Genomic DNA, 23,150 nt, shown 5'->3' on the forward strand with positions numbered 1-23,150 from the left:
AAAAAAGTAAATATTTTACATATTATCAGAAAAGTCAGAAAAGTGTTGTAACACGGGCTCATTCTGAAAACGTAGCCCTATACACATTTCTGGAGATCGCAAAATATGTAGTCAGAAGTACATATGGCCGCATTTCATCTTTAAAACAAACGCCACGGGGTAATATGACAGTATGGCGCTTACCGTCTGACCGCTTACCTCCCTATGGACGGCTGCTACCAGTTTGTCCAGTTAGCTGGCCATGTGAGTTGGTGGATTTGAGATGCAGAGAGGAGTTAACCATGACGCCAGGGTTCAAGTCCGACGAAAAACAGAGCGAAAATATAAGCCAAAAAATAAAATAAACAAGTAAATAACATGGTGAGAATGTGGTAAAATTTTAAAATGTGGTAAAAAATTTTAAACTGTTTAGGCAAGTGGGTGTTCAGGTCAATCTGTGCTTTTAAAACACTATTGGTTGGGTTTAGGGAAGGAGGATGATTGGTCAGTCAGTCAGTCATTCAACAGCAGCCTCTGGTGGATTTACATGAAAACAGCAGGCGTAAATGGCACTCACAAGAGAAATTTTGCATCTAATAAACCATACACAGCGGCCTCTGGTGTATTCGCTAAAACAAAAATGGCAAAAAACGTAACTCCTGGGACAAATTTGTCTCTCTCTTCAGAAATGTATTTAGTGGTATGTTTTCAGTGGCTAATTCTAACATTTTATTTGTATTAATTTGTTTACTACACATATGGGGGATGAGTAAATTGTATTAAAAATTACAACTGACATTGTTTAATTTCATATGAATTAGCAGCTACATTACAAAGTTATAAACTGCCATGAGATTCTGTTGGAATGTCACATAAATTATTGGCAAATACAGCATTACTCTCCCATGTGTTTTATGGGTTTTACACCTGGATCATGTGAAGCATTTGTTTCAGAGCTTGCTCCTTATCTCCCCTATTTGTTTATTTGGGTTTGGCTAGATATGGGACATCCCAACACAATCTCACGACAATTTAAAACTTTTGATTAAGCAACTAATTCATATTCATTTGTACAATCTCATTCATATATTTTAGTATGATTTGCTCATACCTCAATGAGGGGTAGGTTTAGGGGTAGAGTTATACATATAATATTTCACACATCACCTCATGAGATTCGGGTTGGACATTAAATTGACCAAAATCAGACATGCCAGCTAACAATTATTTATTTTTAAACTTTATTCATTTTTATACTTTATTATTATTTATTTTTTCAACTCTTGCACACAAACAGCATTGAAATCCCTTTCTAAAATGCAATTTCTGAGGAAGTATTATGTACACAGAAGACAAGATATTATATTTAAAAAGCTCACTGTTTATAAATGATCTTTTGATTTGGATAGGTTTCATAATATGCATCTCTAAGGAGAATTGACTGCTTTCAGAAAGTTTAAACTGTATTTTTCTTTCCCAGTTTTCCTATAGGTATAATAGAGTACAACAAATAATAGTTTTAGGAAGGATCTGATCTTTCTATAATGCACTGCTCACCATAAGAAACAGAGCATGCTGCAAAATGTCCTTGTCATTTGTTGGCTGAATCATTGCAATGCTCTTTTTGCTGGATTTGTAATCACATGCAACCAGACCCTTACAAATGATTTAAGATGCTACATACTGGTCTTCAACTAAACTAAAAGAGCACGTTTCTCTTTATTTCCCTGCACTTGCTAACAGGTTAAGCTTGATCAAGTCCAAAGCATTACTACATGCTTATAGAACAGCTCTAGGATCTGCACCCTCCTGTCTCCACGTCAAGTAATTAAATCAGTAAATAAGCATCACCATGCGGTTCAATCAAAGAGAGGCAAAAACTACTGGAATGATCTTTTCAAATTCATATGGAATGCTCAATGACAACTGTCAAGACAAACTAAAAACAGAAATTCTGTAAACATTTTACGCACTGTAACTTGTATTTTTTTTTTTTTGAATCAAATAATCAATTGTATTCATCTCAGCTCTCAATTAAAGTTAAGCTTTGCATTAACATATTAAAATAAGTTAAAGCAACAAAAACATTGGTTATCATGACTTTTTGCCATATATATATATATATATATATATATATATATATATATATATATATATATATATATATATATATATATATATATATATATATATATATAAATAAATAAATAAATAATATATATATATATATATATATATATATATATATATATATATATATATAATAAAATCACAGTTCTGGCTTTAAATTTTTTAAACCATGACTGAAACTTGTAATTATTGAAGAATGAAGAATTGCTTGCTTTTTTCCTCATTAACAAGTTATAATTAATGTAATCAAGTTAAATGTTATAAAGGCAACATTATTATGTTTACATCAGTGAGCATGGAATAACAATATTGCTGCTGTTCCATAAGCTTCCCCTATACTGGAATTTTCATTAATTCATGCTTGCATAATTGGTGTGACCCGTTTGTTTTTCCCCACATATGAAATCATACACATCCAATTTTACTTAAAAACGTTCATGCATCATGTGGAATCATTTCCATCAAATGTGATTAAAAACCAGGGATTGGCAATCTCGGCCATGCAAAATAAAGATCCCTATACTGAAGTTGTATACAACTTGTATACAACTCTTGCCTTTTAAATGTGTTGGTCTGCTTGTAGTATAAACTTCAGTTCATTTATGGTGTGAAAGCAGTCAAACCAAGCAAACTAACACTTTACCATAATGTATAACAGGTTTTAATGAATGTCATAGGAAGAGCAGCAGTGTTGTATTTTAGCACGGATTAAATTCTAATTGGGAAGCAATTATTTTAAGCTCTTTGTAAATAGCATTTTAAAAGATTATCTGTAGTATTTATAATACATTAACATACTTGCTCTTATTTTTTATTTTTATTTATTTTTTATTCTTTCTTTATTTATTAATAAATTTGTGTAATGTAATGTGTGTATTTATATAGCGCATTTATTCAGAATTCTTCACAATTATGAGGGGGTCTCTCCATACCACCACCAGTGTGCAGCATCCTCTTGGTTAATGTGACAGCAGCCAAGGACAACGCACTGACCACACACCAGGCATGTTCGCCTCACAGCAAGAAGCTGGTTCAAGCCCAAGCTGGTTCGAGCCTTGGCTGGGTCAGTTGGCTTTTCTGTTTGGAGTTTGCATGTTCTCCCTGCGTGGGTTTCCTCCAGGTACTCCGGTTTCCCCCACAAATCCAAAGAAATGCGGTACATGTAAATTGGGTAGGCTTAAATTGACCGTAATGTATGTGTGTGAATGAGTGCATATGGATGCTTCTCAGGGATGGGTTGCAGCAGGAAGGGCATTCGCTGCGTGGAACATGCTGGATAAGTTAGTGGTTCATTTCTCTGTGGCGACCCCAGATTAATAAAGGGACTAAACCAAAAAGAAAATGAATGAATGTGGAAGTTCAGAGCACAGGTCTACAGTAAAGACAAGATAGTAATGTATAGGAATTTAACATTAAGTTTTATGCTTGCATTATTCAACATAAGAATGCATTGAAATTGTAAATTATATCAACAATTGCCATCTCTGAATAGGTATGGAAAATGTGCATTTATTCATCTTTTTGTACCATAAAAGCAACACAATAAAAATCATTTAAAAATGTAAAAATACAACCAAGCAAGTTAAATAACTCAATTTTGTCTATCTAATCATAAATTACACATCCACATTTGTTTAATATATATTATGCAGATTCATTGATTCGCACTGAGTTGCAAGTGCTCACAACACACATACTGTGTAGATGAGGAAGACTGTACATAAAAGGTACCCATAATGCAACTCAGTGTGATGCATTACCATTCTCTATAGGACTCTATAGGACTTTTAAATCTTTTTGTAATCCTAACAACAGAGTGCTGCACAAAAGAGCTTTTTGCAGCAGAGAAGTGCAAAATTTGTGGGAATTATGTCATAAATGTGTTTTCATAGTAGTTTATTTGCATATTGTATAATATATTATTGTACATTATAATAAGAAATGCATTGGCCTCAACTGTGCAAAAATACTTTTATAAATAAAAGTAGTCTCCACTATTTTTGGAGCAAAGTCTTAAAATGTCTTAAATTTCAAATGTTTTTAAGCCTTAAAAAAGTTATAAAGTCACTAAAAGAATGTCTTGTAGGTCTTAAATAATTTTGAATGGTTCTTATTTTATTTCCATTTCCATGTAAATACATTAATATTTAGTTTATTATCATTTTAAAATGTCTTCTTTTAAAGAAAATCTGTTGAAAAAAAGGCTTGTTTTGACACATTATATAAAATGTGGGTAAGAAATACTTTTTTTGATAAGTTAAGTAAAAGACTTTTTCGCTTGCTTAACCATCAGCAAAAAAGTCTTTAGCATTTAGCCCTGTTTACAGTGCATCCGGAAAGTATCTGGAAAGTATTTATCACTTCACTTTTTTTTTTTTTTTTAATATTACAGCCTTAATCCAAAATAGATTCAATAATTTTTTTCCTTAAAATTCTACACGCAATACCCCATAATGACAATGTGAAAACATTTTTTTTTTTGAAATTGTTGCAAATTTATTAAAAATAAAATACCTGAAAAATCAAATGTACGTCAAATGTAAGTATTTACAGCCTTTGCCGTAAAGCATTAAATTACATTCAGTTTCCACTGATCATTCTTGAGATGTTTCTGCAGCTTAATTGGAGTTCACCTGTGGTAAATTCAGTTTATTGGACATGATTTGAAAAACCATACACCTGTCTATATAAGGTCCCAGGGTAGACAGTGCATGTCAAAGCACAAACCAAGCATGAAGAACAATGAATTGTCTGTAGACCTCCCAGACAGGATTGTCTTGAGGCATAAGACAAATTCTAAGATAATAAGAAAAATTCTGCTGCTCTGAAAGTTCCAATGAGCACAGTGGCCTCCATCATCCGTAAGCGGAAGATGTTTGGAACCACCAGGACTCTTCCAAGAGCTGGCTGGCCATCTAAGCTGAGTGATAGGTGGAGAAGGGCCTAGGTCAGGGAGATGATCAATAACCTGATGGTCACTCTGTCTGAGCTCCAGCATTCTTCTGTGGAGAGAGGAGAACCTTACAGAAGGAAAACCATCTGTGCAGCAATCCACCAATTAGGCCTGTATGGTAGAGTGGCCAGTCGGAAGCCACTCCCTGCCTGGAATTAGCCAAAAAGCATCTGAAGGACTCTCAGACTATAAGTAACAAAATTCTCTGCTCTGATTAGACTAAAATTGAACTCTTTGAAGTGAATGCCAGACGTTACGTTGGAGAAATCCAAGCACCACTCATCACCAGGCTAATACCACCCCTACAGTGAAGCATGGTGGTGGCGGCATCATGCTGCGGGGATGTTTTTTAGCACCAGGAACTGGAAGACTAGTCAGGATAGAGAGCAAGATGAATGCAGCAATGTACAGAGACATCCTGAATGAAAACCTGCTTCAGAGTGATCTTGACCTGACTGGGGCGACGATTCATCTACCAGCAAGACAGTGATCCAAAGCACACCACCAAAATATCAATGGAGTGGCTTCACAACAACTCGATAAATGTCCTTGAGTGGCCCAGCCAGAGCCCAGACCGAAATCTTTTTGAACATCTCTGGAAAGAGAAAATGGCTGTACACCATTGCTTCCCATCCAACCTGACAGAGCTTGAGAGGTACTGCAAAGAGGAATGGACAAAAATTCCCAAAGACAGGTGTGCTAAGCTTGTGGCATCATATTCAAAAAGACTTGAGACTGTAATTGCTGCCAAAAGTGCATCAACAAAGCATTGAGCAAAGGCTGTGAATACTTATGTACATGTAATTTTTCAGGTTTTTTATTTTTAATAAATTTGCAGCAATTTCAAAAAAATTTTTTTTTCACATTGTCATTATGAGGTATTGTGTGTAGAATGTTGGGGAAATAAATTAATTTAATCCATTCTGGAATAAGGCTGTAACATAAAAAATAAAAAACGTGGAAAAAGTCAAGCGCTATAAATAGTTTCGCTGTTCTACCATAGCTGCAGCATGTGCAATGATATTTAGTAGCTCTGTTACCTCGTTATCTGGCTGGGGACTGCTTTCAAGCAATGCATAATATCATTGCTTTACATCGTTATGCCAGAATGAGTATTCCTAGCCATATCAACCTAGAATAGGAACTTAATTTTTTTTTGTCGGTCTCAGTACATGATGTAACCACACAAGAGTCAAGCTTCAAAGAGTAAAGTTAACGAAAATGTTTTGGAAAAGAGAGATGCTAATAGTCTAATCAAATTCACTGATTCATGCTAAGCTAAGCTAAAAGTTCTCCTTCTAGACTCTAGGGCCCTGTTTACACTAATACTTTTTAACTTTAAAGCGCATTTGGTTTTGAAGCAATGTTACTGCGATTCAGTGTGGATGGGGGAGATGGAGACATCTGAAAACAGAGATGTGGCTGCATCTGATTGGGGCTTTTTCTCAGTATTGAGTGCATAAGTACAGTCTTGCATCCTTTACTTATAAGTTCAGACTTCACAAGTTTGAAATGGAAAACAAGCTCCTGAGGACATGTTGGGTAAATCTTTAAAGTGAACAGTGTACTTTATAACTTCATTCACATCACCCTGGCTACATTGTTTCACTTTCTTAACAATAAAATGAAAACATGATATAAGGAACTGCCTATTTTCATTCTAATATTAGCAACCTAATAGACACCAAAAATATTTAGGCGTCGTGTAGCTTCATATTTATATAACTGTCATCTTCACTGCATGCATATTTAAAAATAGTCAAAATTCAGAATCAGTGTACATGGTTATATAAGTTAATATATTAACTTATCTTTGCACTTAGTCAAAACACAGTACCTGAGAACAGGTAATAAATTAAAAACCAAAGTGTTGTTAGATAGAGACAAGATGAATTAAATAATCAGGTTTAACAACTATAGTGAAATGAGATCCAGCTGTGAACTGTCCAGCGTGTGCTGCTCGCACCTGGGGAGGTGTGTTCAAAGCACCCGCTGACTGCCTGTAGCTTAGACATCCATATATACGCTGCAGTGCATGACGGTGTGTGTGTGTGTGTGTGTGTGTGTGTGGTCACATGATTTCAGTAGCATAGTGTGGACGTAGATCTTTTTTGGTGAAACGTCAGTGTGAACATGGATTGTTTTTGTTTTAAAATGCCATTTTAAAACTAAAACACATCAGTGTAAGGGGCCTCAGATTAACTGAATGGATTCAAAAATGGTCAAATTCTTCTGTTTAACTGTAAGTGACTGGTAAAATAAGCCTATTTAAAAAAAAAAAAAAAGTGGAAAGTTCCTTTAAGTGTTCCTTGTTTTTTTTTTTACTAGCACTCCAAATTGAACATAAAAACACTTGACGCTGCACAGAAAGCATCAATTTATCGCACAGGTCAATAGATTAAAAAGGTCCTTAGTGGAGAAACAATGCTGCTGGAAATTAATGAAGCATAAGGGATTTACATTGTCCCAGTCTAGACAAATGGATTCACTGTAAAAAGGCCACAGAGCCAGAATCCACCGCTTTGTATAATAAAAGCACTATCATTATGCCAAGCATCTGGTGGAGGGAGGGAAATTGTCCTGAGGCATTAAACGAACATCTCCGCTGCTAATCGAAGTGTCATTTTCATTTGCAGGCAACGGTGTGAATTCTCACGCCTCGTCACTGGGGAACCAGCTTCAAAAAAAAAAGCGACCACTGCGCCGTCACTCGCCGAATATGAAGTGTAATCTTTAGGGTAATGAATTGTGCCTTTTTATTCCGGCCTCCGTTCATGTATTTATGCGTTCATTCCGATTCATTTGTGAGAGTGAGGTGGAATGACACATCTGGGAATCCAAAAAAATGGGGAGAAATGGGGCTTTTTTCTCCACCGGTGACAGTTGCAGCTATTTTCACCAAGGTTATTAAGGAGTTTTAGAGTGAGAGACTGGCTGAATATATTCCGGATGGAGTCGTTTCCATTTGTGGCCTTGTCTGTATGCAGCGCAGGGAAACATGGGCTAGATTTAGAGAGGCTTGATCTGTTCTGCTGATAGCATAATACCTGCCTAGACCGCTGAAGATGAAACTCAGACCTCTATTTAGTAAAGTCAAGCCACTTTCAACATGGCGCATATATAAATCTGAAGTGCGTTTCTTGTTTTTCTCAAAACACAAACTTTGTCTTATCTAATATTAAGTTGTGGATAAATATTTTAGCTCACTCTTGCATTGCACTTATCTGACGCCAGCAACACCACCGTGCAGGAGATTTATACACCTTACGTAATGAGGAAATGTGCTGTTAAATAAATACACGGCTCATTCTGGAGACAACAGGAAGTTATATGGATGCTTCAAAACTGTGCATGTTCCTTTATCTGCTTTCCAAGGGCACACCTCCTCCAGTTTTCAATATCGTAATGTGCAGTGACTTTTTTTCTTCCTTTAGAGATCCGCATAATATCACACATTTATTCCCACGTCCGCAAATATACTGCATTTCAGGCTCACTTATTTCCACATCCTCTGCAGCTGACGCATCAAAACAGTTCATTGAGAGGAAAGATGACTTTCTGCACAATGGGTGATGCATAATCAAGCTCTCAGCCAATCAGAACGGAGCACCAGAGAGGCTTTTATTCATTGAGGCCATCGGGAAACATTAGTGAAAGGACTGTGGTAAAATGCATGAAGGCAGATGGGGGTTTTAGCCGACTTTACAGTCACCCTACCGTTAATTACTGTAAAATCCGCAGGAAGGAAATTAAATATTACACTTCTAATATTTCAAATGGTTTCCAAAAACACAGCAGTTGTATTTGCTATGGCATGCGTCTCTGTCAATAATCCTTTCTAACAAACATTAGGTTTAAATCCTTGACAATAAATTGCCATATACCTCAATATATGATGATCTCCAAAAATCATAACGGCAGAATTATGTCATTAATACTGTAAATAAATAAAAATCTGCCAAATCCTTTCTGCCAAAAACAACAAATAAAGGTCAGTCAGTCTCTATTAATTTCCCAAAGGTAATTTGGTTGCAGCATGCATGCATATTACACAAAAACATATTGTACAACACAAATCTACCCTAAATTGAAAAACTTTACAGCTGAGGGGATAAATAAAAGTTCAAACCCACTCGTTTTACTGTCGAGTTTTGTATTGAGTACCAGAAAGAAGAAGATAAATACTTGTGGTGCATATGATTGGAATTATCTAACAGGATACTCTGAGCTTCGCTCAAAAATTGCTTATGGTATAACCGAGCCACAATCATCTGTTTTCTCCCTGTTATTATTGCTTCTAGGTTCACAATTCTCTTCAAACAACTCTTATTTTTCACACTTAGAGAACTGAACCAGCAAACCAAAGAAAAGGATAACAGTGACTGGATGTGCGAGCTGTAAAACATGCACATGAGTGATTATCTCGATTGAATGATCTTAATATCAGCAAGCAGTACAATTTTTGCTGCCCTTTCTTACACAAATATTAGTATTTACAGAAAAGGACATTTTATTATCTAAAACAGTTACTGAAGTTTGTCCTGCGCGCTGATTAAATATGCAGGTAAATGTCTCCTGTCTAATTGGTTGTAAGAGTAGAGATGAAGGTAAGACTTGTTATTTTTAATCTTTGAGTAATTGTTAAATGTAGAAAACTTTTAATGTCAACTGTTAGAATTTTTTGTATTGATGTACACCTGATTAGTGATGGTGGTTGATGCACTTTATCTCTGTGGAGTGAGGTCGGAAATGGGAAGAATGTTTATTGTCATTGCTGTGAAGATTATAAGTTATTGTGTGATTAATTGATAATGAAATGAGAGTGACGGTTTAACTAATTGCACATTGTGATTGACTATGGAATAAAAGGGTGGAGTTGGAGAATGTGTCACACACTGAGGAAGGCTTTGTGCCGAAACGTCTGTTTGTCTGTTATCACCCGTAAAATGTAAGAAAAAGTAAGAATAAAAACAGTATGAAGCAATTGAGTGCGAATCATTACCTTCTTTTGGATTATCTAAAACAGTACCTGAATACTTAACTGATCAACACTCTCAAGACCCAATTCTATTGTAACTACTTTTATAATTATTGTAACCATTTTACCTTTTTATTTCTTGTTATTACTGTCGTTGTTTTAGACCAGGGGTGGCCAACCCTGTTTCTGGAGAGCCACCTTCCTGCAGATTTTAGTTGCAACCCATATCAAACACACCTGCCTGTAATTATCACGTGGTGTTCAGGTCCTAATTAATTGGTTCAGGTGTGTTTGATATGGGTAGCAACTGAAATCTGCAGGAAGGTGGCTCTCCAGAAACAGGGTTGGCCACCCCTGTTTTAGACAAGTAGGACTGCACTGAAGGGAACTGCAAACGTAAATTTCGTTGTTTTCTGTGCAATGACAATAAAGATTACGATCTGATCTGATTATTACTTTTTTGTTTATTAATCATTCTCCTCTTAGAATTAAACTCAATAGTCATCTCTTTAGTCTTAAGAACATTCAGTTGTAAGAAAGCCTCCTGACAACAGCTAGAACAATAATGAAATACAACCTCACTTAACAAACTAACAATTACAGAACAGTCAGCAAATTTTATAATATACCTATTACTAAAAGTTGTCCTACAACATAAATAATATAGAAGAACACAGCCTTGAGGTGACCTTATAGATGATAGCGGCCATTCAAAGAAACAATTATTTACTTTTACCCTCAGTGTTCTCTGCATCCATCACACCCTCTTGGGCCTATATGCAAACTGAAAGGGGTACTGTGAGTCTTTTGCATAATTTCCCTCTTAATTAACTTTTCAAAACTTTTTAGAACTAAACTATGTCTCTTTAAGCAATACATGCATAAATTAGTGATATTAAGTAATATTGATAAAAGTAATACACAAAAATAAATCAGTCATATTATAAAATTATTGAACTTTTCATATATTTACAAAAAACAAAACAATTTACACGCAGTCTTCTTTGTCACGCAGTCTTCTTTGATGAAGAGGAAGTTTAATAAAACTATGAAAAAAACTATTGGAAACAAATAATTCCCACATTATTTAAAAAATACAGAAGTAATTTACAGTAAATATTATAGTGTTTTTGTTCCATACTATAGCAAAGTACTTGAATTAATATACTTTTTATACGTTTTAACACAGCAGCTATAGCAATATAAACTACAGTGTTTATTATATAACAACATGCCACAGTTTACTGTAGTATAAATTAAAGTATACTACAACAGGTTATCAATTTACTACACTTACTGATAAAAAGTCTTGTCATCTATGTCTAGCCAGTTGTAAGGGCTACAAATAATAACTTGGCTTGTAGTTGATCATTTGGAAAAGCGGCAGAAGGTAGATTGTTCAGATAAATCATCTGTTGATCTACATCAAACCTCACAAATACTGCAGAAGACCTACTGGAACCCACATGGACCCAAGACTCTCACAGACATCAGTCAAGTTTGGTGAAGGAAAAATCATGGTTTGAGGTTACTTTCTGTATGGGGGTGTGCGAGAGTGGATGGCAACATCAACAGCCTGAGGTATCAAGACATTTGTTCTGTCCATTACATTACAAATCACAGAAGAGGACAAATTCTACAGCAGGATAGAGCTCCTTCTCATCCTTCAGCCTCCACATCAAAGTTCCTAAAAAGCAAAGAAGGTCAAGGTGCTCCAGGATTGGCCAGCCCAGTCACTAGAAATGAAAATTATTGAGCATGCCTGGAGTAAGATGGAGAAGACATTAAAGATGAATCCAAAGAACCTTGATCAACTCTGGGAGTCCTGCGAGAACACTTTCTTTGCAATTCCAGATGACTTTATTAATAAGTTATTTGAGTCATTGCAGAGATGTATGGATGCAGTCTTTCAAGCTCATGAGAGTCATAGACAATATTAATTCTTTTTCCACTGCACCATGACTTTATATTCTATACTTTACATTATATCTGTTTAGCGACAAGACTTTTGTTTAAGCAAAGTCAGACCTTACTGTCCTGATAAAATAATTAAAAATCAAAGCTTGATCATATTTTATTTTGGTAAAATAGGCATAATCTAGAGGCCTTTGCCTTTCATATAAGCCACTTCTGATACCAAATGATCAACTAGAAGTCAATTTATTATTTTTTGATCCTAAAACTTGGATAGACAACAAGACTTTTGTCAGGTAGCGTAGAGTTAATACAACACGCCATAGTATTCATTAATTAAAACACAGCAAAATACACTATACTATATGGTTCAAAATCACAAAACTATTATATATTTGAAATAAATTACTACAGTATTATTTTATGTGAAACTCTTAAATAAAAGTAATTCTCTATAATAAATAAAAATAAAATATAAATAAAAATATACATACATAAAAATAAACATAAAATAAATAAATAAAATAACTAAATAAAAATATACATAAATAAAACACTGATTTATGTTACTGTAAACTAAATATAACACATTTCCAAAGCAAATGATCTGCTTGACACTGTATGTGTATGAATATGGCATTTGGTGATCATTTGTAAATAACACTTAATGCTTCTGCTGATTTGTGCACTACAAAAAAAAAAAAAAAAAAAACAAATTGACAAAGCAAAATATTTCTGCACTTGCCAGGTCTGCTGAGATTACTCAGTTAGCGCTGACGCATGGACCAACTGCTAATACACAATAATACCTCACAGAAGGGCTACATGCATGCTAAAAAGTCAGCCTTTAGCTTATCACATGTTTATTCAACATACAGTACAAATAGCACCTGAAATCAAACAGTCATCATCACCTTATAGATTTAACTGGCCAAGAAGACACCTTAATTGTGTGACCATTTTAGGATTGGCGCAAAATCCGAACAACTGCTATCCAAGTGTGTGCACCATGACGCGAATCCGCCTTCTTTTTTCACACTTTTGCCACCTAGTTCGCTCCAAAAATACACAACTCACAGTGGATCATTCATATTTCGCAGCAGCCTCAGAGGTGTTGCATTTTTCAGCTCTTGGCTTGGGCTTCTCTCCCCCGAACCCTGTTTTGATTAATGCTAATTATATTATATGGAAATGAGGAGACGTGGATGAGTCAAAGCAATGTTAATGGATAAAGAGGAGCTTCTGCGCCAGCTGCTGCCCACCTAATGGATATTTAACACAGCTGTCAATCCGGCTGCCAGACCACTGTATACATGCGCATAAACTATTAAAACTGATAAACAATAAAAGACGTACCGATGAATGATTTACTGTGTGATTTGATTGACAAAAGCTTACTATCAGAGGCTATGTTGTGTTAAGAGGATAATGAGGGAGTTCAAAAAAAGTCTCTGGGAAGCATATGGTGAATTGCTTTTTGATTTTTGCAACAGCGATGTGGTGGAGAGTTTATTCATTCATACAGTGGAGTTTGCTTCTGAAGCCAAAGGAAAACAATTCATTATGCTTAATTTGATTAAATTAAAGTTTGTCAATTTCAATTATTGAATGCGCTACATTTTACTTCATTGGTTCATTCATTAAACTTTCCCTTAAACTTAGTTGAATTTAAACAGATTTTTTTAGGTGTTTGTATCAATGGGCCCTATCATACACCCGACGCGATAAGGCCCAAATTTTTTGACTATTTTCAAACTAGCGGAACCCTAATTTTCATGTTGTTTAAGCAGCAATTTAATTTGCATCAGTTTGTGGAGTCATGGGTGTTCCGGTCTTAAAAGAAGGTGTGTTAAGGCGCATTCTTGGCGTGTTACTATTTTGAAGGCTAAAAAGCTGTTTTAAAGTCCAGCACAGAGCATGTTAGTGCCTATGTAAGTCCAAACGCTTGCACATTGGTTAATACACACAGGATTTACAGCAATACACAAATATCTTTAAATATAAAAAAATTAAAGGATTAAAATGTTACAAAAGTTATTATTTACCACATAAATATAAAAACCACTGTCTTCATGCCTTCTTCATGTCAGGAGGCTTTTTTCAATTTATTCTGGCAATTTGCATTTGTATAATATTAATATTAGCAGTATTATTTATTTTATGCGTATTTATATTTGATTTAATAAAAACAAGTTTAAATTTGTCCACTTGTTTTAGAGACGTATGCATCACCATATGGGGCAAAAGAATAGGACGTGTGTTTGGATATAACTTATTTTTTGACCACATTTTGTTATTATTGTTCATTTATTAGTTTGCAGGAAATTAAAACTGAATTTAGAAATACTTTTGAAACAAATCTTTGCACTTAAGCTAAATTAAATATGAAGGCTAATGAATGTCTTCAGTAGAGAGCGTTCAACACTGTTTCCATGCTGCATGAAAGTAGTAAAGCGTAAAAGTAAAGTAAAGAGAAAGTAAAGAGGCTGAATGGAAGAGGCTCGTTCTTTATCCTCGCACTGCAGTTTTTTTTTTTTTTAACTGTCTTCTCGCTAGTGACACATTCAGTTTTTCCTCATACAAAGTTCATCATGTAAATAGCAAATGCACCATGGCGCAACCCAACTGACCCTTAAAGGGAATGGAAGATTAGTCTCTGATTGCTTTAATGAACATTATGCTGAAAACACACCCATAACTCATCAGGTGAATAAGCACAACCCTGTTAGACCTTGTGCCGGGGTACAGACCATATTTTCCTTAAAATAGCAAAAGTGGATTCAGACATGCCCTTAATGGTCTAAGTTATTCGTGTTCTAACTTATTATTTTTTTAAGTTACTTAAGTTATAAGTTTTAAGCCAGCTTAAAAAACAACTGTATTTTTTCTTTACTCTGTATTATATGCTCGAAAATTCATTTAGATAATAAACATTGAAATTTTTAGATTGGTACACATACAAAACAGCATGCAGAAAACTAGGAAATACAGAAAACTTGAGTCTGTAAGATTTAACTTTACAGCTCTGACTGACAGAGTGAATGGAAAGCTATTGGCTGATTTTGAAAAAGGGAGGGCTATTTTATGTTGCATCGTGTTTTCTGGTTTTGGTTGATATTATGTCAAACTTCAAATAAAATTTCACATTTCAAAGCACTTTACAGGACATTTAAAAAATTATCCAACTTAAACTGTCATAAATCTTAAATGCATTGGAGCGCCATCAAATTTAGTCAATTAGTCCTGACAGCTGCATATCGTCATGTTGGAATTAGGTTCTATCTGCTTTCTGAATGATTCTGTGATATTGAGCTTTCCATAGCAAACAGTATGTGTGTAACATTTGCTTTTTAAATAACAAGTCTTAAAATATAAACAACTTATAAAAAAAAAAACATCCCATAATCTAAATAAATTGTCATTTAATAAGAATATGTCAATAACTCAATTTTGACAAAAATGTCAGATAGAACCTTTTAATTCTAAGGTGACAATACAGTTTTTAGGTCAATGTAACATTAAACTAAGTTAATCATGGTCTAACCTAATTTTATAAGTTACACAAGCTGTTTTAATTCAGTCAAACAATTTAAGTTCAACAAACTCATAGGGTAAATTTGATTAAGCCTAAAAATTTAAGGCAACCAGGATGTTTACAGTGTATTAAATAAATAAATAAATAAATTAATTCTATTGAATTCTGTATTGTTTCCACCATTGTCATTATATAAAACAATGCAGATCATCATACTTTCACAATAATATTGAGCTGCACTCCTGTTTTTAACATTTCTCTGGCAGGAACCACATATGGAAAATTTTATAATCATTAAATAATAACAATTAAGAAGTCAGAAAAGTATAGTTTTTTTTTTCAATGAGTATTTTAAATATAAAGGGTTAAAATTCAACACGTTTCCCCATCTTATAAGGAATTCTGATTCATCATGTGAAGCTAAAGACTGGACTAATCATGTTGAGATTTCAGCAATCACATGGATAAACTATATATTCAAATGTATGACTATTTTATAAAAAATATATATTTTTACATTTTGGACTTCATTATTTTAATAATTATTATTAATTTGATCAAAGGTGGAATCAAAAATAATTACCAAAAACACTGACCATTTTCAGTGGTAGTTACGTTAACTGTACATTACAGTAAAACAGTTTTTTGGTAAAATTTGGTTTAAAAAAAAGTGTAAAAAATGTAAAATTTATGAAATTTACAAATGAAAGTTATGCATGATAAAACAAAAATACACAGGGACAAAAAGTATTGAACACATGAAGAAAGAAATGTATAGAAAGGCAGTGAAAGCCCAGACAGCAGCTACAATCTCTCAGTAGTTATTTACCAACCCTCTACCCTTCCTCATTGCAAAATAGTATTAGCTGTTTTAGTCTAACATCTACATTAGCAGGACGATGAAGATGATACAAGGGTGAGCATTTAAGCAAGACAGTAAATAAAAAAAAAAAAAAAAAAAACGGCCAAGGAAACTCTCAAATGGTTACAGAGGAAGAAAATCAAGTTGTAGAATGGCCCAGCCAATCACCTGACTTAAATCCAATAGAGAATACAAAATAAAAATCAGATTTTATAGACGAGACCCACAGAACATCAAGATTTTTACAGACTTAAAGTCTGTGAAAAAAAAAAAGAAAAATCACACCTGAGAAATTCATAACTTCATTCTCCATATGAGAGGTGTCTTTAAGCTGCCATTCTCAAAAAAAAAAAAAAACTTTTATATAAAGTATTAAATATGTTTTAGTGGTTCAGTATTTTCTCCTTGTGTCATTCCACTATTATTACACATAACTCATTTTCAGATTTTTTTATTTATTTTTTATTTTCATGTTTGTAATGTTTGGGTTTTTACCAAAATCTGGTTCAATCCCACATCAAAATCTCTGTAAAAAATATTATTTCCAGGAAAAAAACATGACGTGTTAAATATTTTTTTCCCCACTGTATATCATTTTTAAATCCCCACATTAACTTCTCTTTTTCAGACTAATTAAAATTGCTTGGCAGTCCTGTAACTAAAGTTAAAACAAAACATTGTTGCATAATTGCATTTATCAATAGGAATAATCACAATATTATTCATTTGTTCTAAATCATAGTCCATCCAATTAGATTTGAGTACCAAAACTGTTTGCTACATTTATTCGAACCTTAACTCCGTCTCACAAAGCACTGCTGGCATTTTTACTTTATGTGAGAAGAAGAAAACAAGCGGATATCATGATGCCAAGCGAGCCTCTCTTTCATCCCCGAACATTCACCCACCGCATATCCGGATTTCATCATTCCGGTCACAGCTCTTAGTGTTCGCCCCACTCCTGGGGCTCTGACATAAATCCAGGGAGCTGATCTCTGACAGGCTCCCCGCTGCGCCGCATCAGCCATTTGAGGAATAACAAGACGTACATTATGAGGAATTCAGATATGGAAACCAGTTCATGCTAATATCGATCTGCATATTGATTTCTCCCATTTGAATGATGGGGCCCACTGGAAATGATGGGATGTGCATTATTTATTTGTGTGGAAATTTTTTTTTCTTTCTATCTGAATAAACTTGATTTAAATGAAAGAAGAAAATCACAATAAAGGTCATTCACTATGATAAGCACTGAAGCGTTGCGGAAAAAATCATTTGAGAAAGAGACAAACAAGACCTGAACAAAGGCAGTAAGACAAAAGGAGGAATGAATTAAACGACAGGTGTGTTTTTAATGCTCTCCAATACAATCGTGAATGATTATTTCAGTGATGATGGGTTATTGGATTTTCTTCTCTTGCAAAACCTCTGTTTGAGGTGGAGATTATTACAAAGGTAAAAGTATGAAATGACAATATTATAATAGATTTGAGTGCAGTTTCAATGTTGATTCTATTTGAGAAGATAAGGTTGTTTTTATAAAAAGAACAAAAGGTAATACAATTGTGAACTTTTCTCTCACAATTCTGATTTGCCTTCACATTAATTTGACTTCATATCTTGCAAAGCATTTCTTCAGAACTGTAATTGTGAGGAAAAAGGAATTGCAAAACATAATAATTCTCTGATTTGAGACATACACTAAACTTGAAACTGTGAGGTAAAATAGTTGATCGTGAAAGTCTTGAAATACCTTTTTTTTCCCCCACATATTTTTTTCTTCTTCTGAATTTTAAGATATAAACTTGAAATTGAAAGATAAACCTCAGAATTCTGATCTCATAATCCAGAGAAGACAACAATAAAAGAGCAGAACTGCATAGAGGGGCCTGGATGCAGATGCAATCTGAGCTGCATGCAATGCTTTTTAATGGGCTCACCTAACACAATGCTTAACTCTACCCCTCACAGTGACTTCACCAGCTTCACTGAGAGCTTTGTGCCTGACATTGCATTTCTTAATGATGCAATCTCAGCTTTCATCATAAAGGCCGCGTCCAGACACCAACTGCAAGCAATACCATGTAAACATGGATCACTGCAAGGTAGTGCAGGTAAAACAAACATTTTCATTCATTTATTTTCCTTTGGCCTACTCACTATTTTAGAGGTCGCCAGCGCAGAATAAGTCGCCAACTACTCCAGCATATGTTTCATGTAATGGATGCCCTTCCAGCTGCAACCAAGTATTACGAATATTACAGACAATTTTGTTTAATTCAAATCACTTATAGCGCATGGAAATTCACGCCAACGTGGGGAGAACATGCAAACTCCACACAGAAACACCAACTGGTCCAGCTGGTACTCGAATGACCTTCTTGTTGTGAGGCAACAGTGCTAACCACAGAACCACCAAGACACCTGTAAAATAAATAATATATAAATTAGAAAATCAAATGTACCTAATAAAAGCACAAGTGCACACAAACACACATGCCACAAATGAATGTACATGAAATAATATGAACAGAATTAAATTCATTTATTTTAAATGCAGGAATCCATGGTTATGTTGTTTTTCACAAAATTACATAAAGCTACAAAGTGTATTTGTTGTTTGTTTATTCATACATACAAAACTTGTTGGAATGCCTTCAGTGTGTGTGACATTTATTTTTGAACATTTTCAGGTCATTTTAACAGAACAATGATAATACTGAAAACAGTTATAATTATGGTCACTAATTTGATGTGATATGAAATTTTCCTACCCTTACTGTACAATATCTGACAAAAGTCTTGTCGCTTATCTAAGTTTTAAGAACAACAAATAAAAATATGACTTCTAGTTGATCAGTTAGTACCAAAAGTGGCTTAAATGAAAAGCAAAGGCCTCTAGATTACGCTTATTTTACTAAAATAAAATATGATCATGCCTTCATTTTTAATTAAATTAGGCCAACAAGGTCTGACTTTGCTTAGACAAAAGTCTTGTCACTTAACAGAAATATTGTACAATATAAAATATAAAGTCATGGTGCAGTGGAAAAAAAATTAATACTGTGTATGACTCCCATGATCTTGGACTGCATCCATACATCTCAAATAACTTAACTTTAATTAACTTTATTAAATTAATAAAGTAATCTAGAATGCCAAAGAAAGTGTTCTTGCAGAACTCCCAGTTCATCAAGATTCTTGGGATGCATCTTTAATGCCTTCTCCTTACTCAAACATGCTTAATAATGTTCATGTCAGGTGACTGTGCTGGCCAATCCTGGAGCACCTTGCCCTTCTTTGCTTTCAGGAACTTTGATGTGGAGGCTGAAGTAAGAGAAGGAGCGCTATCCTGTTGAAGAATTTGCCCTCTCCAGTGGTTTGTAATGTAATGGGCAGCAAAAATGTCTTGATACCTCAGGCTGTTGATGTTGCCATCCACTCTGCAGATCTCTTACACACCCCCATACTGAATGTAACCTCAAACCATGATTTTTCCTTCACCAAACTTGACTCATTTCTGTGAGAGTCTTGGGTCCATGTGGGCTGCAATAGGTCTTCTGCAGTATTTGTGATGATTGGGATGCAGTTCAACACTTTTCCAAATGATCAACTAGAAGTCAAGTTATTAATTCTTGCTCTTACAACTGGGATCAACGACAAGACTTTTGTCAGGTAGGTTTAATCTCATGTCGGAATAGTGTAAATTCTGTGAAAAACAAAGATACAGTAGATAGACAGAAAGATGGCCTGACAAATACAGTAAACTGACAGATAGATGGCATTCACACACACATACACACACACGCACACACAAAAGAAAAAGCGCAGGGTACAAAAACAGGCAGTACAACCTTAATTGCAAAGACTTTCAGCTTGTTTTCCCCAATGTACACCTGCACCAGAGCACAGCAGGAGATAGAAATCATTACAGGCGCCGACATCCTTTTAAAACCTGTCACGTGTTAGTGCACAAAAATCAGCCATGCAAGACTTCGCCAGGCATAATGTGACTAGCATGGGTCACGTCTGCAGGTCGGCCTCCTTTATACAGCAGCCTCCTCTGGTCATATTCTAGCTTTTGTGTAAAAGGTCGACCTCGAGTCCTGTTTTTAGCTCTCTGCTTATTGTGAACACTGAGGTACAGCTGTAATTATGTTTGGTGCAGAGACAAAGCTGCATCGAATAGAGTGGATTCCTGCTGACACCCGGCTTTCTTAACACCGGCTTGAATGAACACGTGCTCGCGCTCGCCGGTGAGAAGGAAAGAGGCAAAAATGGAAATAGGACTGTGGAATATAATGCCATCTGTCATGAAAGCCATCAAGTAAAAATGCATCCTGTACGTATCGTAAAATTATAGAGAGCGGGTGTGAAAAAATATTTTACACCTGCTGATTCTAAGATTTTTTTTTTAGAAGCAGCTTGGTCTTAAGAAAATAATCCAAACCAAAGAACAGAGCCCATAGTTCGTGTAATTGCCCTTTGCAACCTATTTGACTTACATAATGTTTATAAGAAGTGAACTTTCTTGTAAGTTTTAAAGGGATAGTTTACCCAAAAATAAAAATTCAGTCATCATTTGCTCCCCCTTCACTTTTTGAGTTAATTTTTTTTTCTGTTGAACACAAATTGAGATATTATAAAGAACTATTGACTTCCATGGTATTTTACTTTACTTACTGTTGATGTAAATGTTTACAGGCTAAAATCAGGGGTGCGCAAACTTTTTCTTTAGAGGGCCAAAAACCAAACTTCATTGAGGGAGTGGGTCGAAGGTAAATATACCAAACTATTACATTTAAGCTGCCATGGTAATTTTCTAATTTATTAACATTAAAAACTAAATAGAAAAAATACTTTAATCATATTAATAATTAGATGTTTTTTCTTTTACATTTTATAATGGACTTCTTACAATAAATAAACAAACACATTTACAACACAAGGGTGTTCAATGCTAAATACACAAGTCAAGCTGAACCTGCCATTGCCTTGATTTTCTCATGGATGTCTTGTGTATAGTCCTCTATCTTCGAGTGACAGTATTTACATTTTTCAAAATCTGACTTTTAATTGAAACATTTCAGTTTACTTTTTTTTGTAGCTCAACAATTAAACAAACAAACATAAGGTTATGTTAAATTAGAAATGATGATCTCTGTTGAAGGAATTTGCCGCAATCTTTATTCCGAATCTCTTCTCAGATGGGATGGCGGGTCAAATTAATACTTACCATGGGCCTACTTTGGGCATCACTGGGAAAAGATCATTTAGCTGTCGTATATAATTCCAGTTCACAGTTAATCATCAATTTATTTAGGCTAATAATATGCCAAATACAATGGACTCGTGCATTCAGGGTGTTAAAATAAACAAAAAACTCATCTTGGTTACCTACAATATCACTGACCAATAGTCACTGCAAATCCAAAAGGCTCATTCTGAAAACGTTGCTTTATATACATTTCTGGAGATCGCAAATTATGTAGCCAGAAGTATGTATGGCTGCATTTCGCCTTTAAAACAAACAATTTAGAACAGTATGAAGCCGTTCGCCGAAAGGAAAATGAATGAATGAATGAATGAATGAATAACTGATCTATGGCTAATTTGGTTTTTCAAACAAGTTTACAAATCAGATTAAAATGTCTGGATGAACTGATCAGAGATTGCTGTGTGTGTTGTGAAGGACAAATCTATCGATCCTCGAAATCATGATCAGAAACACAGCGATTGGCTGACAGCACAGCAGCATAATGACATCATCTGATTAATAATCAATTTCCATGTGAGCAAAATTACATAAAATCAGTTATTAACAGATTGTTATGATGCACAATAACTTTCTACATCTTGTGGGTTGCAGGCTATACACACTTCATGTGTCAAGAGCATTTAGCAATTCAGTTAGTTTGACATTCAGAGAGGATATTCTTTATTATAGTAGTCTACGTCTATTCAAGTATCTTAAACTGGCAGTTTGAATTATTGTTGTATCAAAAAAGCATTTTGATATTTGTAAATGTGTCTGCAACTTTTGCAAAGCTTCAAATCATTGGCATATTAGTCATCAATCAGTGCTTTTGAAAACACCATTGGTTGGGTTTAGGGAAAATGATGGGTCAGTCAACAGTGACCCGTGATAGATTTACACAATAAGAGCAGGTACGAATGGCAATCATGGGCGAAAATTGAAATCTCAAATCTCAATATCCCTGCCAGAAATCATGACAGAAATCATGACAGCGACTTCAAACCCAAGTAACTTGTGCTCACAAATTTTTTATTTATTTTTTTACAGTTTAATAATTATAGCAGCAAATCAACTAAAATGTCATATTAAAATCAAGTAAAGTAGGGAAACATATGCAACATAAAGGCACTTCAAAGACTGCAGAGGTAAAGATCTATTGAGAAAGCACAGTGAATCCTGGCACTTTGCATGTTGATTTTAGTTGACACAAAACACAAAATAGACCAGACAATCCCTTCCCACAGAGATTTTCATGCTCTGGCCTTCAGGAATAGAGGCGGGAGGTGAATGTAGACAGAGAGAGTTTGTCAAGGAGCATGTGCTGGTATAAGTACTGGGGCAGAATGACTCAGGGGGGCCTAGTTTTTCATTACCTCCATGACTTCATTACAATACTAGGAATATTAGTTTTAATGCCTTCATTTTAGATTATTAAATCCTTATAAAATGAAATATAAAAATGGTTTGGGGTGGATATCAAACATTTACTTTAAAAAAAAAACAAAGTTTGGAGGCTTAAGGGTAATTTTACCCAGAAAA

The sequence above is a fragment of the Danio rerio genome, chromosome 5 (genome assembly GCF_049306965.1).
Source record: "Danio rerio strain Tuebingen ecotype United States chromosome 5, GRCz12tu, whole genome shotgun sequence".
Lineage (NCBI taxonomy): Eukaryota > Metazoa > Chordata > Actinopteri > Cypriniformes > Danionidae > Danio > Danio rerio.